General features: G+C 42.2%; 1 long non-coding RNA gene across 3 annotated transcripts in view; it reads right to left on the bottom strand.

Annotated features, from left to right (window-relative positions):
• The window catches only part of LOC129168614 (uncharacterized), a 71,998-nt gene that overhangs the window by 34,925 nt on the left and 20,970 nt on the right, over nucleotides 1-16,103 (bottom strand). For all 3 annotated transcript variants that reach the window (XR_008566303.1, XR_008566304.1, XR_008566302.1), the window contains 2 exons: nucleotides 13,901-14,046; nucleotides 262-306 (listed from right to left, as the gene is read on the bottom strand). This is a non-coding gene — a long non-coding RNA (uncharacterized LOC129168614). The remainder of the gene's footprint in view (nucleotides 1-261; nucleotides 307-13,900; nucleotides 14,047-16,103) is intronic.

Below are 16,103 nucleotides of genomic sequence, written 5' to 3'. Positions count from 1 at the left end.
ATCCGTAATAGACGTGAAGGAGGGGCAGAATTAAATCAACGCTGCTTCTTCCTACTCCTTTTTGTGCAAATGTAACCACGTAGCCCAGATTCCTTCACGACTGAAATAAATAAACATGAAAAAACTTTTTCTCCTGTTTTTATTTACAATTGAATAATTACTTTTGTCTTTCTTGTCTTTCTTTCATACTTGAGTATTTATTTGTTTTATTTAGTGAAGAATAATGTAAAGGAAAAAAAAGGAGTGATTTATTTCACCAACCTGGAGGAATTTCTCTGTGGTTGCTTCATCTTGTTGGGACACGTCCTGAGAGGAGAAAGCGGTTATTCAGATTAATACATTTGAATTTGGATTTATTTTCATATCATACTTTGATGCCACCGCTACTCGTCACATTCTTTATGAAAGTGTCCATTTTTTGGGCGGGGAATTATCATCTCAAGTGTCTTTATAATAACTTTCTCCTTTGTTGAGAAGATTATGTCTAAAAAAAAAAAAGAATGCAATTATCAGTGTGGCTCACAAGGTGTTAACGTTAATGAAAAATGCATTTTTACAATGGTTTCATCCATAGCATACATTTGTTAGACGTCATTAAAAATCAGTTAAAGTCTGCTGTTTTGTGCAGATTACAGCTCCCAAACTGACGATGAAATTTTCCCTTTCATTTCCAAAAACACTCACACATCATTATGAAACGAATAATGGCTTAAAAAACCTGCCCCCCCCCTTTCTTTCTTTTTTTAAAGCAGCAATAATGTGTTCTTGTGCTATTATTGCAGATACTTCATTATTTTAACAGATTTTTTTTCAATAATCGCTGACTCTTTTTTTTTTTTAGTTCAGTAAAAGGGATATATCAATTGACTATTTAATTATACCATATTAGAAATTGTTCTTCCACATTTACAAACAAAGCCATGGAGGGTAAATAACAAGTACATGAATGTTTATAAGAGAATAACTTCATTATACAGCATCTTTCAGCAGGTTGGTCATTTATTCAAATACTGACATGACAAAGTCATGTGCTTATGTCACCCACTCTAATAAGAAGAACTACTTGTACATAGTTCTTAGTCATTCAAAGACTACCCATTTTTAAAAATCTTTCTGTCACCTCCTCCTACAAATCTATAAACTGTACATCTTTCTCCTTCTCTTTTATCATTAAAAGTCGCCAAGGAAGCAAAGAAATGATTAGAATTGCTGCGGTACAAAGAAATAAGCTCTACTTGTTCCTATTCCTTTTTAGACATGTTGAATTGCGTAAATGTAAAAATGTGACATACGATTCGATGCAATGCAAGTTCAAAATAAACTAAAATCTTTTTTTGGTGAGATTGAGATATTTCAGAGTCACATTTATCGACAGGTGATTTTCTTGTAGAGGAATGATTGAATGGTTTTAGGGCATCTCTGCTTTACTTCTGCTAGTACATTTTAATTGTATGGTTGCGGGAAAACAAGACAATAGACTTTTGTCATTAGGCTGACTCACGGAGTCTTCTATGAGATGCCCTATTCCTCCTGACGGCTCCACAAAGCCTCTTTTCACAGCCGTGACACAAATCTTTCCCCAATATACAGCACACCTTTTCTGGGAAGGGGAGCCTTAATCTTCATGGATTTTTCTTTATATTAGTTCTGGGAACACAGTGGCGTCACCAAGGGAAAAAAACTCATGCTGCAACGCCCTGTTTTGTCCCTTTTCTTTCTTTTTTTTGGAATAGATAATTTGGTCAACATGAAGGTAAATTAAAATAAAATCTATTTTATATTTTTAGATTAAATCAATTCCAGTTGAATATAAACACATTCTTTGTTGGTAATCTAATTTAATTCTGTATAAAAGATGAAAGATTTGACTTGATTTTCTTCCCTTTTCAGTATTAATATCATAAAATGAAGCAGCTCTGATGCTTTTCTGCATTCAAATGACTTCTGTAGAATTAAATATAGGGAACAAAAATATTGCCTGAATGTTTGAGTGTGACGTTGTAATTAAAATAAATAGGTAATGCAGTGTGAGACTGTTTTCACCTCAAAAAAAACAACAAAGACAAGCTTGTCTGATAGAAAATCAAAAAATATGATTTATTTCATGCTGATGATTTTTGAGTTCTTTTTAAGTTATAATTAATTAAATTAAAATTCTAATTATAATTATTTAATTCGAATTTTAAAAAAAGCCTCTTGAGAATATTTGTGTGTTTGCTAAATATTATTTTGACAGTGTTTTTCAAGCAGAAAAGTGATGTGGAAAAGCCAAAATGAATCTTTTGTGGTGGACGGCCTGGGAATGTGAATCTCAGCAAACATGCTGGGAACAACAGCAGCTGTCAAAAATATTCTTAAAGTCAAGGAAGAGACGAAAAACCTTTTATAGAAGAAAAGGAATGTTCTATATCAATAAAAAAGGTCACACAAAATAAGTCAATTGTTTTCTTTCAAAAAGAAGGCCTCAGTTTCCAAAGCATCATGTTAATTAAAAGAGGGGGGGGTAGGAGGGGCCTGGCACACATGATCTGACCTAATATGGTCAACAAAACCAGTAGAGTACAGGGACATCCTACGCGGGGTGCAACCCAGTGGACAGGAAATCTGAGAGACATGGGAGGTCGCCTAATAAGGTTGTCGTGGGGGGAGCGAACTGACGCTGACGTCTGATTGGTTCGAGATTTGAATTTCTGCCTCCTCTCATGTCCAATCAAGACAGTTTCTCCTTAGACTGTCGTTTTAATTTGAGCCTGTGTGTGTGTGTGCGTGTGTGTGCGTGCGTGTGTGTGTGTGTGCGTGTGCGTGCGTGTGCGTGCGTGTGCGTGCGTGTGAAAGAGAGAGAGAGCTGTTCAGCTGGTGGACAGGGAGGGAAGGAATGCGTGTGAGTGCTTCACAACTGTACAACCCAACCAATGACGACCGTCTGGACTGAAAACACCTGACAAGTGTTGGTGCTGCGGTGCGCACAGAACCCTGCCGAACCAATCGGCGTTGTGGTGACGCCATGTGCGCCCCGTTTGTTTGCTGACACATGCCCTGTTGGCATCCGGGACGGGACTTTTTGGCTCATGCAGAGAGCACGCTTGCATATATTACCCAGCTGTGAACAAAAGTGTCCATGCAAACGGGTGGGTGTGTGAGCACGTGTGTATGAATTTGTGACATTGTGATTTACCGGAGGGTGGGGGGGTTCTCTGACATTCTGCATCGCTGGACTGGGGAGGCATCTGTCTTTGATGGCTGGCGTTCAGACATCCAGACTCTGTGGTCGGTGGTTTTTGGAAAATCACCATCCGAGCAGGCAGTTTGCCAAAGCCTGCCGAAAAATCCCCCCACCCACGCCCTTACTCCCCCATCACCGAGGGCGCGTGGGGCCAGTCACCAAACATGGAGTCTACCCAAAGGCTTTTGAATACAGCTGTCGTACTTGATTGAATCCGTGCACAGATTTGTCCTGTAATGATTAGGAATATTTGAACTTTTTAGAGGCCACCCTTGAGGACGCACGAGAGGGAACAGTACTTTTAATATCTGCCGTTGCCAAGTGATGACAGTTGTTTAAAAAATCCCCAGGGAGGAATCAGAACGAGGACAGTTTTACGATCCTGAAACAGCAGGAAGGAAAAATGTTATCTTGGGTCAGGTTTGAATCAGAATGCCTACAAGACAATAACGCTGAGGTGTGTTTACTCCAGATTAGAGACTCTTTATGGCAGCGAGATCAATCCAAATATCCATAGTATCCATATTAGCTCGATGCTATGGTCACGAGCTTTGGGTAGTGACTGAAAGGACAAGATCGTGGGTACAAGCGGCACTCCTTTAGAGGTAAGGTGAGAAGCACTCATCTGGGAGAAACCTCTGCATTGAGAGGAGACAGATAAGGTGGCTAGGGCATGTGGTTTGGATGCCCCCCGGACGCCCTCTTGGAGAGGTGTTCAGGGCACGACCAACTGGTCGGAGGCCTCTTGGAAGACCCAAGGACACGTTGGAGCCAGGGCTGCCGGGGCGCTGCAATGATTCATTCAGCTGCCTGTGTCCAACAGAGGGAGCTTCCCTCTCCAAGGTGGTGGACAGAAGCAGCTGAATGAATCATTGCGGCGTCCTGGCAGCCATGGCCAATGAAATGCTTTGCTGGGAAGAAATGCACGGTGGTAAGCCATTAAAATAGTTGTTGTTTTTTATTCTAAACTCGTATTGGTACTTGTATTGTATGTGCCTTGCCTACCCTTTGGGTGTTAAGTTGCTGTGTGATGATTTTAGCGTTCTAAGATGACACCGTGAGTCAGACTGTTATATTGAGTAACTTCCGATGGGTTGACAAGCTCGTCGTGAGTTCACTTATAGCTCGTGATTGGCTCCAGACAAAGAAAGAGCTACCGTTTCCTCACTGACTCGCAAGCAGCACAGTATTTAAACGATTAGTAGTAGTTCCGAAGTAAAGGGATGTCCCGAGATTAGAACGTGGCCATAAATTAGCTGCACCACTGTACAAGCCGCGGGGTTCAACATTTTTTATACACCGGAAATGACGGTAATTGGATTTACATTATTTCTTATGGGAAAAACTGATTCGGTTAGAGTTTATTTCGGTTCGAGTCGGACCTTCTGGAACAAATTAATGACGCTAAGCAAGGCTCCACTGTATAAACACTTTAGCGCAAGGGTCCGCAGGCACCAGGTAGCTCCCCCCCATGACCACACGAGGCACGAGGCTTTCATTCAGGTTTTCAGTCAAGAACGTGAGAGACGCTGGAAAGAAATGCAGATGGACAAAATGTTTGTATGTGAGTTGTGGATACCAACATTCTGGTAAAACAAGCATATTCACTTTGTTTGGCTTGAAAGAAGCTTTGAAACAAAAATGAGCAGCTCTCGGCCATTTTCACTTCCTAAAAGTAGCTCTCACAAGACCAGGATGGGTTACTTCCATGTGCTGCCAAGTCGATTGGAGAGGATTTTTTTTTTTTTATGAAAGTTAAAGTAAGCAAAAAATACGTAGTTTCTCTTTTTTGGCTCTATTTTATTTTTTCAATCGTTTTGTTAGAATGCGCTTCGGGCCACTAAAAAACGAGCTGCAGGGCACACCCCCGCTTTATGCTTACGCCCCAAAATTGAGAGTTGCATGATGTTTGCTAGCATTGATTGGGCAGAGAGTTGAGTGCTAATTGACCAGTGACGAGGCACCAGGCTCCATGTGGAAAATGTAAGTGTCAGACAAGGAAAAATCTATGCATAGCCTATACACAAGTCAACACCCACACACATTTTTCCTCTCCCTCCCTGTGCTTTTTTTCTCAATGAAAGTCTTTCACACAGAAAACACATGTCTCTGCGGCAGTGGTGTCCTCCCGACAGCAAGACGGCAAAAGTTCATATTATTAAGTCCTGACAAGCCCTTGCCCGCTCTCTCTGGCACAGGAAGTGGAGCACTCCTGATGCAATCTAATCATCTGTCCAATTAAAAAAAAAAAAAACAACAACAAAAAAAAAACATCATTCCCCTCACACAAAAATGTACCCCCGAGTCCACGTTGACAAATTCTTTAACAAGCTGTGGTTAAAAGGAAGCTGGTTTTACTCTGAGTCACCCCCCTCCTTTCAAACGGTTTACTGGAAATAAAGAGGGAGGAGGAGGGAGGGGGCACTTTCAGAGAAGTCACGTGACCACGCCGGGCAAACCACAGCACAGAGAGCCTTTGAGTGCAGTAGGCCAGGGAGAAGGCAGGCATACGCCCAGCGCAGATGGCCCTGATTTGAGTTACAGGAGATACACGATCCTGGGAGTTGGCAATCAAGAATTCACAGCCTGTTAACCCCTTCATAACTGGATTAGAAAAACAAAAAAAAATCAATACAGGAAACAACCTTATGGTCGGTTCTCGGGAGATGATAAAATAGCGTGTAGTGCGGAGGAAGAGAGGCTGGGGTGAGAGCGGATCACGCACGCTTCAGGGCTTAAGTCAAGATGCCGCCACCTGAGAAGCACTGTGGCGCCAACCGGAGGCACAAAGACAATATCGGCACACGCACAGGGTGGGGAAAGTGAGTGAGTGTAGGCGGAAATGAGTGAGGGTTGGGGATGGCAGTCTCATCCAAATAATCTATCAACTTCCTCTGCAGCTCCCATGAGTTCAAGTTCCAGTTAGCAGCTTTCTATCAAGATCCACCATCAGCGTGCACCCCTCGTTCAAAGAAGTGGAGGTGATAAATTGAGGGGGTGGTCCGGGATCTCCTTGGTGAAAGACGCAAACATCCACGCAACAGCGCCAGAGTGGGAAACCGTGCCGCGAACCTGCCTCCATATGCCGTCCAATCACACTTAAAACACACGAGGCTGCCAAACATCATCACAGAGAGAGCGAGAGTAACGCACAGTGGGACATGGACGGCGTGCGTGAGAGGGAATAAGTGCATAGCAAGAGCGGGAGAAAAACAACAAACGGGAGCAAGAGGGAGAGCGAGACAACGGGTGTGTTTAAGGACGGTGGCATGCAACGTCACTTCAAATCTGCCCTCGCTTGGATGCGGGACGCGCAGACCACGTCGCGCTTGCATCGTGACGTTCGGAAGTCACAGAGACACAAAATCTTCTGTTACGCTCGCTGCCGCGTTGTTTGGTCAATCGGGAACAGACTAGCAAAGCATGCAGCATGTCCGTCTTTTTGGACTGTTCTTGTTTTGGAAGCAGAATCTGTAGGGGGTTTGCATTGACAAAATAACTCTCCTATTACTGGAACGATGTGCCATTATGAATGAAAATAGTGCACCTGATTGTACTAAATAGCAAACGCGCTTCTGCTTACTTGTTAAAAAATCCCGTCTTTGAATCACTTTCATTGTCATCTGCACAAGTTCCTTTTTGCACTGGGAGTCAAATGTGTTAAGAATTAAAATTTCTACCCTCACAACACATTTACACCGCCCAGTGAATTGTTTATGTGCACTCATTGCACCATGAATAGCTTTAAAAAAAAGATTCTAAACTTTTCGCGGGGGTTTCCTTCCAGGATCACCAGCAAATGGTGAAAGTATGCCCAGACACATGTCTGTTTTTGACACAACACTCGTTTGTCCCCCTCTAAACCCTCCTGCTAGCTTGACGTTGACGTTCTCCTCTGATTTCAGATCAACATTGCCTATAAGATTGACTGTTGTAATTATTATGAACAATCCCAGCCATTTTTCAAAAGACAACCCCTTCGGTACAGGCCATTTTAGACAATTTTGACTGATCTGTCAAGGCACACAGAATATTGTGTTCCGATGTCATCAGCGCCCCGAATGAATGCGTTGCTTAGACGCAATGCATTAAGAGTTGTTTTTTTCATTTTAAACTTGCATTGATATATGTTTGTATATATTGTATATACAGTTATGTTGCTGTGTGATGTATTTAGTGTTCTTAGGAAGATGACACTGTGAGTCAGGCTGTTATGCATAAGGACCTCCTGCAATTTCTCGTTGTGAGTGCACTGCTAGCTTGTGATTGGCTTCTGCCAAAGAAAGAGCAACTGTTTCCTCACTGACTCGCAAGCGGCACAGTATTGAAATAATTAGGAGTAGTTCTGAAATAAAAGAGATGTCACCAGATTAGAATTCAGCCGCAGCAGTGTGTAAACCACAGAGTTCAAAGTTTAAGAAAAAAGTAGCGGCTTATACACCAGAATTTAGGGTATTTTATCTTGCAGCTGCAGACAGAGAATGCAGAAAGGGTCAGTCAGTCAGAAACAGTCCCGCACAGTTTACACATACTTCACGCTTGCAAAATGGCGGACAAAATGAGTGTAGTCTTACGCAAGTAATTATTTGAAGGACTACTTCCTACTTCGCCCTGAGTCATATTATTCTGAAGCAGCAGCACTCGTACTTGAGTACAAATTTTAGCTGCTCTACCCACCTCTGGTCACAGCGGTGATAAATGATCATACTCCAGGTGATGCAACACATTTGGACGTTTCATCCGATACTCATTGCTGTTCTCTTAGTCATAAAGTTGTGAAAGTGCACGCCAGTGGTGACGCATCGAGGTGGGGCTTGCTAAGTCGTGCGTACAAAGGCAGGCACGCAACATACGACACGGTTTACTTAGGCTGAATGTTTGATCAATGTGCTGGTGCGAGGGAACACACTGATGCAAAACAAGCATGCGTGTTAAGCAGACGAGTGGCGGTACACCACGGGGGAGGGGCTAGGAGAAGATGTGAAGGTGGACGAGGGGATGAAGATGTCGCACGCGTCCGTGTTCATGTGGACATGGCCTTCAAGGATCTGCGTCACTCATCCACAAAATAATTATTTGCATGTCGAGGTATGAGTCAAGGGTAGTTAGCGGCAACAATCATTTTCAGTTAGCGGTCCAACCCAACACTTTTTAATCCAGACACCCCGTTCTCATGTAAACACTCGTCTTTGATGAGATCTGGGGGGTTTTGTTTTCCTCATAAAGGAGACATGCGTTAATCTCCATGGCAGCTGCTTCATTCAACAGCCCGTGTTTGTGTGGGATGCGGTGAAATATGTCCATCTGCGGTGACGTTTGAAGTGGAGGGCTTACAAGAGCTACAAAAGCGTGCAAAAAAAAAAAAAAAAAAAAGAGAAAGAAAGAGAACTTAAGTAGCGGTGAGGAGGGGACAGTCGGAGGGCCATTGTTGTTGCGGGCACTTGGAAATCAGAGTCACAACAGGTGTCTGTCTAACTGTACAGCTGACAAGTGCACCTAATGCCAGAGTGACCTTCTATGGGTGAGGTGGGGAGTGCCTGGCGCGCATCTGCACATGTGCGGAGGACTTTTGTTGAGTTTAATAATGAGCGTAGACAGTGCTGCTATAAATCAAACATGCAGACATTTATAGGCAGGATCCGTGTTGTGTGCACACAGGAAACATGAGATTTAGATTTACTGTATTTGTGCCTCATAAAACTCCCATTCTCTGTTCAAACCCGTTGAGGAAAATGCTTTGATACGGTAACAGCCGTTCAGTGTGTCTTTTCCAGGTTTATGTTAGCTGCTTTTCGTTCAGTATACAAGTGAGAGGATAATACTGCACAGTATTGCACGGTGTGTATGTTTTTATGTTTAGAGGTCATATTTCACAAAGAACTAGAAAGCATCATTGTGTACATTGTGGAAAGTGGTTCCTGTACAAGTAGGAAAGCCGTTGAAACGCTATGAAAATCACAAAATTGCTCAAATTTGCTGAATAAAAACACAAATCACACTGAAATCATTCCACCAAGTTTTATTTCGAGCATAACATGAGCAGCCGCTTATCACGGTTAATTGGTTCCAGACCCAACCGTGACAAGTACATTTCCACAAAGTAGGTTCCTTATCTACAAATGGTTATTTTCAGACTTAGAGCATAGAAAACCTGTTTAAGCCTTTCTAAATACAAGTTTTAACATTATTGGAGCCCTCTAGACATGAACTAACACCCCTATAGTCACCTTTACACTAGTACTACCACATATAGTTGATATCATAACAGTAAATAAGCCAATTAAGACATAAAACTTCATAAACTAAACTTCGTGGTGTGCAGACAGGAAGTAACGTCAAGGGTTCAGAGTTGAGTTTTAGCTTGGCCTGGATTATACCCGCAAAAGTAGCCCGTGTTTTTATTAAGGATCATTGTGCCTGTTGTGCGATAATAAACCTGTCTCACCGAACATTACAGTAACATTACTGACACCTAGTGACCAGTGTAGAATACCACATACCACTCCGTGCCTTTGAATGCATCTTCTGAATACTTTCTATTTGTATTTTAGTTCATTAAGCCATTTTTATGCTTGAAAATTCTTAATTAAGGCAAAAATATGCACAAAAAAGTATATTTTCTGACTAATAATAGGCCGGATTCAACAACAAAACAGCATGATTTATGAATTCATATATGTTTGAAAAACCGTGATCGAGTGAAGCTGTGAAATTCAAACCGCAAAGTGGCGAAGGACGACTAATAATAGAAACAAATAATTATAACAGTCCACCTGGAATGATTAGTCTTATTTTATATGTAAAAGTCTTACGTCCAAACTATAAATCACTGCATGTCAAGAGTAAGTGAACGTCCCTCCTTGTTTACTTCCCAGACGACCTCCTCGACATGATTTGTTATCAAGCAACAACGCGACAACACGGCGAAACGGGAAAACAAACGGTAAAAAACCCCCGTACCACCCTTTCTGCAGAACGTTGTCGTAGAAAGCTTGCTTCCATGTCCCCTGCCGTCACACGGGGTCGAGCTGCTCTGTACACACACCCCCACCCACTCTGCTTTCTATCAAAGCCTTGTCTTCCTGGAGCCGCTGTGACGTAGTCCCTATGATTACCGTAATGACCTGAATATGACGAGAAAGCACAAAGTGCCTGCTGTCCTCTCTGTTAGAAATGAGAATAGAAAATGTCTTCATCATCAAATCATCATGACATACACCATTTCCATTCCACATACCATTTTCTATGTTGCGTGTAAGACACCCCCCCCCCCCCCCCACACACACACAATTTACATCAAATCACGTCTCAAACTGCCATATGCACGTACAGTACAGTATATGTAGTCTATTGTTTCAATTTGATGAGAGTCCCATTTTCACTAAATGTATTATGCTGTCATGTATACCGTAAATTCCGCTGTGTAAGCCGCTACTTTTTTCTTAACCTTTGAACCCTGCGGCTTATACAGCGGTGCGGCTGATTTATGGCTAAATTCCAGTCTCGTGACATCTCCTTTACTTCACAACTACTACTAATTGTTCCAATACTGTGCCGCTCGCACCACAGTGAGAAACGGTAGCTCTTTCTTTAGCAGGAGCCAACCACGAGCTATCTGTGCACTCACAACGAGCTTGTCAACCCACTGGAAATCGCAGGAGATCTTTATATACAACAGTGTAACAACATAACAGTCTGACTCACCGTCACTTTACTAAAACTTTCCTAAGAACCACCAACTCAAAATATACAAACATGCACCAGTATGAGTTTAACATGGAAAAAACAACTCATTTAAAGTTTTCCCATAATGCACTGCATCTGAGCAACGCATTCACTGCGGTGCTGCAACGACGTCAGCCTCCCTCCGGGCTCTGAGCCCCGAGCTCCTCTGGTTCCCTCTGGTGGACAGAGGCAGCATAGCCGTGCCATCCATCCATTTTCTATGCTGCTTGCCATCCAATGAAATGCTTTGCTCAAACGAATGCATTATGGGAAAATTTCTTTTGAGTGTTAAATTGGGTTGACATGGATTGACAAGCCGGTTGTGAGTTTTTTCATAGCTCATGATTGACTCCTGTCAAAAAGAGCTGCCTGGTCCTCACGGACTTGTGCGTGCCACAATATGCCATTTTATGATGTGGACACGTGCGATTTATACACCGGTGTGGCTTATACTGTACAAATCTGTTTTCCTCTAAATTTAGTGGGTGCGGCTTATACAACGGAATTTACGGTATATGTAATGCAAATGCTTACAGACTCACAATAAACCATGATTAATAATGATTGGTTAATGTTGCTGTTCAATCTCGTACCACAGACAAGCGTTTAAAAGGTTGAGTCATGTCATCATCATTAAATAATAATACTAATAAATAGAAAACACATAAATATATAAAGTATATTATATATACAAATAATATATAAATAAATAAATAAGTTTTATCATAAATAAAACTAACTTTAAACTTACCATGATATGTGTTTCCTCCACTGCTGCTTCTTCTTCTTCCATTTGTTAGGCAACTGTCTAACAACCCAATGGCACACCAGACTTTTAAAAGACGCTAAACACGGTAGTAAGAAACTGTGAAACGGTAATGCTAAACATCTGAAATGTATCAAGTCTGACCAGTAAACCGATTCCACTGTTTCATATTTTGACCATTCATACCCGACCTTTCAGCTCATAAATAACACTGTTGCATCACCGTTGAGCGACCGTGCAACCACTCTCATGTATGAGCATTCGCCAGGTCTGCCATTCTCATTTTAAAAAATGGGAAATACCTGTGGAAATACCTGTGCTTACATTGACAGTGTGCACGCTTCCATGTGGATTCGTCACACATACAGTAAGTCCTGGTCTAAGCCTAACAGGAAATAGACGTAGACGTTTTCTCTCTATGTTAAACATTATGGACATTGCATAGGTTAGCTCATTTGCTCATTAAATGCTCATTTCCTGTCCATTAAAAAGGCTGCAGACTGTGGAAGTACTCACGGCAGCCGCAGAGTTGGGTAGAGGTGCGAAACCACCAGTGCCGCTTATGGGAAATTCTTAACACCACGTGGGGCTTTCCCCCGTAAATTTGTTGTAAAAGCAGTGTGCACTACACAATGTGAATGCAAATGTGTGTCATTTCCATCTGAAGCCCTTATCGGTGGAGGTGATGAACACTGACTGCGACTGTGATGACAGAATATCAACAAAGACACTCAAACAAAAACATGAAATAAAGGTTATGTATGTATTATCATTCACTAGAACAACACACGGATGGTGCCATGGTATAACCCGTTGTGACTGTTGTCATTGTTAATATTATTATTATTATTAGTGGACGTGATGGTAAAAATTATAGGGGGCAATAATAACGATGAAGACTGTGTTATGTACTTTTTGTGGTGTTTGTTACTGTTGGTTTATTGCTTTAAAAAGAAAAAAACAAATGATATTATCATTGTTGCTATTTCTATTAGCTATCTTTTTGGTGTTGCATTTGCGTGTCTTCTCTTCTCGATTGTTTGATGTGGATTTTCATCTTTTTGGTTGTTGTGGAGCTGGGACTAGGATGGAGTCTGTTTTTTTTTTCATTTTCATTTCTTGTGTGAAAAAAAGGAAAAGCACGGATGGTCACCAGGGTTGCACACGTCTCAGAGGGAATTTTGGTCTACTCTTTCCAGATACTGAAGGTTTCCAGGTTTCTGCTTCCACCAGAGATTTCCGCCTGCTTCCAAACACAGCAGGTGGAGTTTCAAGCCATTACGGTGAAGTGAGTTAGGGCTGCTTTTCTTGGTGACTGTACTCCCAACTCCCTTGACATCATTAACCAGATCCTCCCTTGTAATTCTGGGCTGGTCCCTCACCTTTCACATGACCATCATTACCCCACAAGGTGAGGTCTTCAGGAGTTCCGTAGCGAGGATGACCCTTGTCATGTTTTTCGTCCATTTTCGAATTATTGGGCCAAGAGTGTCTTTCTGACCAAATTTCTGAAGTCTGCTTCGTGAGCACAGAATTGTTGCGGGTTAGTACTTGGGCCAGACTAACATAATAACAGCTCCATGCCCCCCATCAACAATTGAAAAATTGTGTGTTTCCTTACTTGTTCAGTTAAAACGAACATGATGGGGCAACACTCTATTCATTTGCTACCACCTCTTTCCAACAATTCTCAAGTCTCAGCAGTTTTGCAAGGGCTAATAAATATTTTGACATCAGCCAGAAAGCAATGACATCAAGAAATGCTGTATGACACATTTTCCAGTATCGTGTTTCAAAATTTGTGAAAGGTGTTTGATGTTCTGCGTGAAGGTTTGACCTTTTGGTTAAGTCATCGTTCTGTCACTACATTCCTTTACTCTGGTTAGAGGGAGCTGGGGAGCGCACCTGTCGTTGATTTCAGACAATAACAAAAGTGATTCAAAATCAGAAATATGGCGTACTGTCCAGGATACGTGTTACCTTCAGATTTTCTACTGGGACGGTTTTTCGATCACCAAATTAAAGGCAAAACCACAAAATTATTCAAGGATCTTGAAAAATCTCAACAAAAAAATATATCGGTACCAGGAATGGCAATCCTGATCAGCGAACCGATGTCAGCGCCAACGTAACAAACCTGCAAATTGTTTCGAAGATATCAACTGCAGCTGGCAAAAGGTACTCACCTACGTAAGTGCTTCCAGCAGACACCGGACAAGATCATCCACAGAAAAATGAGATGCTTTTCATGTCATTCCTGTCCTCAACTTCAGATTAGTGGGGGCGATGGCGGGGCGTCCTACTGGTGACTTGACACGCAGTCTCTCTGGTGCTGTGTGTGGAGACAGACCAACGGGGGGGAAGCAGTTAAAAACATTGTAGGAGTTGGCCCAACTGAGTAAAGTTGGCCCCCAAAATTCTGCTCAAATAGTCCCAGTCGTTTGTGCTGCATTTGTGCTGTTTTGTGTAATTAAAATGAAATGTTTGTGCTGCTTTTGTTTTTTGAGTTACTGCAGATTATTTTATAGGTCAATCAAAGTTCACCCACTCCAAATTAAGCCAAAATTGTCCCATTCGTTTTTCCACAATGTATACCAGTAGCATCCGCATACTCATAAACAAACATGCGACGTTTCCAATCTTACATGAGCACACCTGCAGAAGAAGGAAGGATGATACTGTATGAACGTTGAATATCCGCAGCCATGACTGATTATTATTTAACTGCAGATGAGACCTACTTGGATCACACTGTGAGAGCGTCTGCTTTTTATTTCATTCATGGCTCTTTGTAATTTACTCCTTTTAATTAAGGTTGTGAATCAAAGGAGGGATGAGGTGGAGTGGGATGGATTTCTGGCATATTCTGACAGTTTGTTGAGCTGCCAGCTTTGTGATCTTGACCTGTTCAAGCCTAACAACTTACTGCGATGCTGCTCAGTCTCACACACACACACACACACACACACATCCCATTCCACTCGGATCACACAGAACCTTCATTGCAACACTGGTAACACTTATATTTCTTACAGTTGAAACCTTTCAGAACACCATTGCTTTTTAAGAAGGAGCTTAAAAGTGCTCATGACACCAAAACACATATCAATCCTGTTTTCACCCTGAAAATAACATGAGGCTTGAATCTCGACATGTTTAAACCCTTTTCTACTCTTTTCGTGAGAAAGAGGCTGGAGAAAAAGGAAGCAACACTGCCTCAAAAACCCTCCCTGTCGGAAAAACGCATGGAATACATTGTTGAGGTGCATTTTTTGTTGATTTTCTTGATTTTCGTAATATCCGGTGTGTAAGACGTGACGACTAAATTTTGACAGAAAAACAGATTTGTACATAAATAAGCTGCACCGGACTATAAACCACACATGACCACCTCACAAAAATACATATTGTGGCGCGCACTAGTCAGTGAGGACCAAGCAGCTCTTTACTTGACAGGAGCCGATCATGAGCTGTGAGAAAACTCACGAGCCCGTCGACTCGTTGGAAATCGCAGGAGGTCATTACTCAATATAACAGTCAGTGTCATCTTACCAAGAACGCTAAAATCATCACACAGCAACTCAACACTGCCCTGCTGGTCAAAATGCCCTTTGGTGAATTTTAAACTCGTATTGGTACTGGTCTTGCATGTTTCTCAGGTATACCTTTTGAGCGAGCCACCAGTTGAGGATCACTGGTATAAGAGGAACGCACCGTGACATGATGACGGCTTGTGTCATCGTGACACTGATCAGGCTCCAATTACAAGAAAAGTCATTTTGCTATTCCCCCAGCACAATGGACAACCGCTCGGATGATTGACAGGTATAATCAAACAGGTTAGTAACAGTTGAGTGGGTGACAAAGGGGGCCACAGTGTAACACTGTGTGCTGCGTTTTGTTTAAGCTCATGCACACATGCGTGTGTAGAAAGGGTGCTGGTGACGCACTGAGGCGGTTAGGCGTTACGCAATGGCACACCAACACAATCTGGCGAAACTGGGGTGGGGACAGAAGTCCCGGACTTACTTTGGGCGAGGCAGGACAGGACCTGACACACGCGGGAGGGCAGGACAATGGTGTGTGCAATGTCTTTGCACACACTGTCGTTTACTCCCTTTTGATGACACACATTAGCTTCTGGACTGTCACTTAAAACTCATTTACTGAAAATCACATTTGCGGCACATTTTGCAAACAATGAAAACATACATTTTTGCCCTTTCAAACGCACTGTTTGAATCCAAAACGTAAGGCAACACATCACCCAGTGACAACAGTGGCAGGTCCTGGTGTGCGGGTCAATACTGAAATATCAATACTTCCCATACCAACGCTTCATGCTCTAAAATCCATACTCCAATCAAAATATTGATACTTTTGATACTT

This window comes from Dunckerocampus dactyliophorus, chromosome 16 (genome assembly GCF_027744805.1).
Source record: "Dunckerocampus dactyliophorus isolate RoL2022-P2 chromosome 16, RoL_Ddac_1.1, whole genome shotgun sequence".
Taxonomy (NCBI): domain Eukaryota; kingdom Metazoa; phylum Chordata; class Actinopteri; order Syngnathiformes; family Syngnathidae; genus Dunckerocampus; species Dunckerocampus dactyliophorus.
This window is presented reverse-complemented; position numbering and strand designations above follow the sequence as displayed.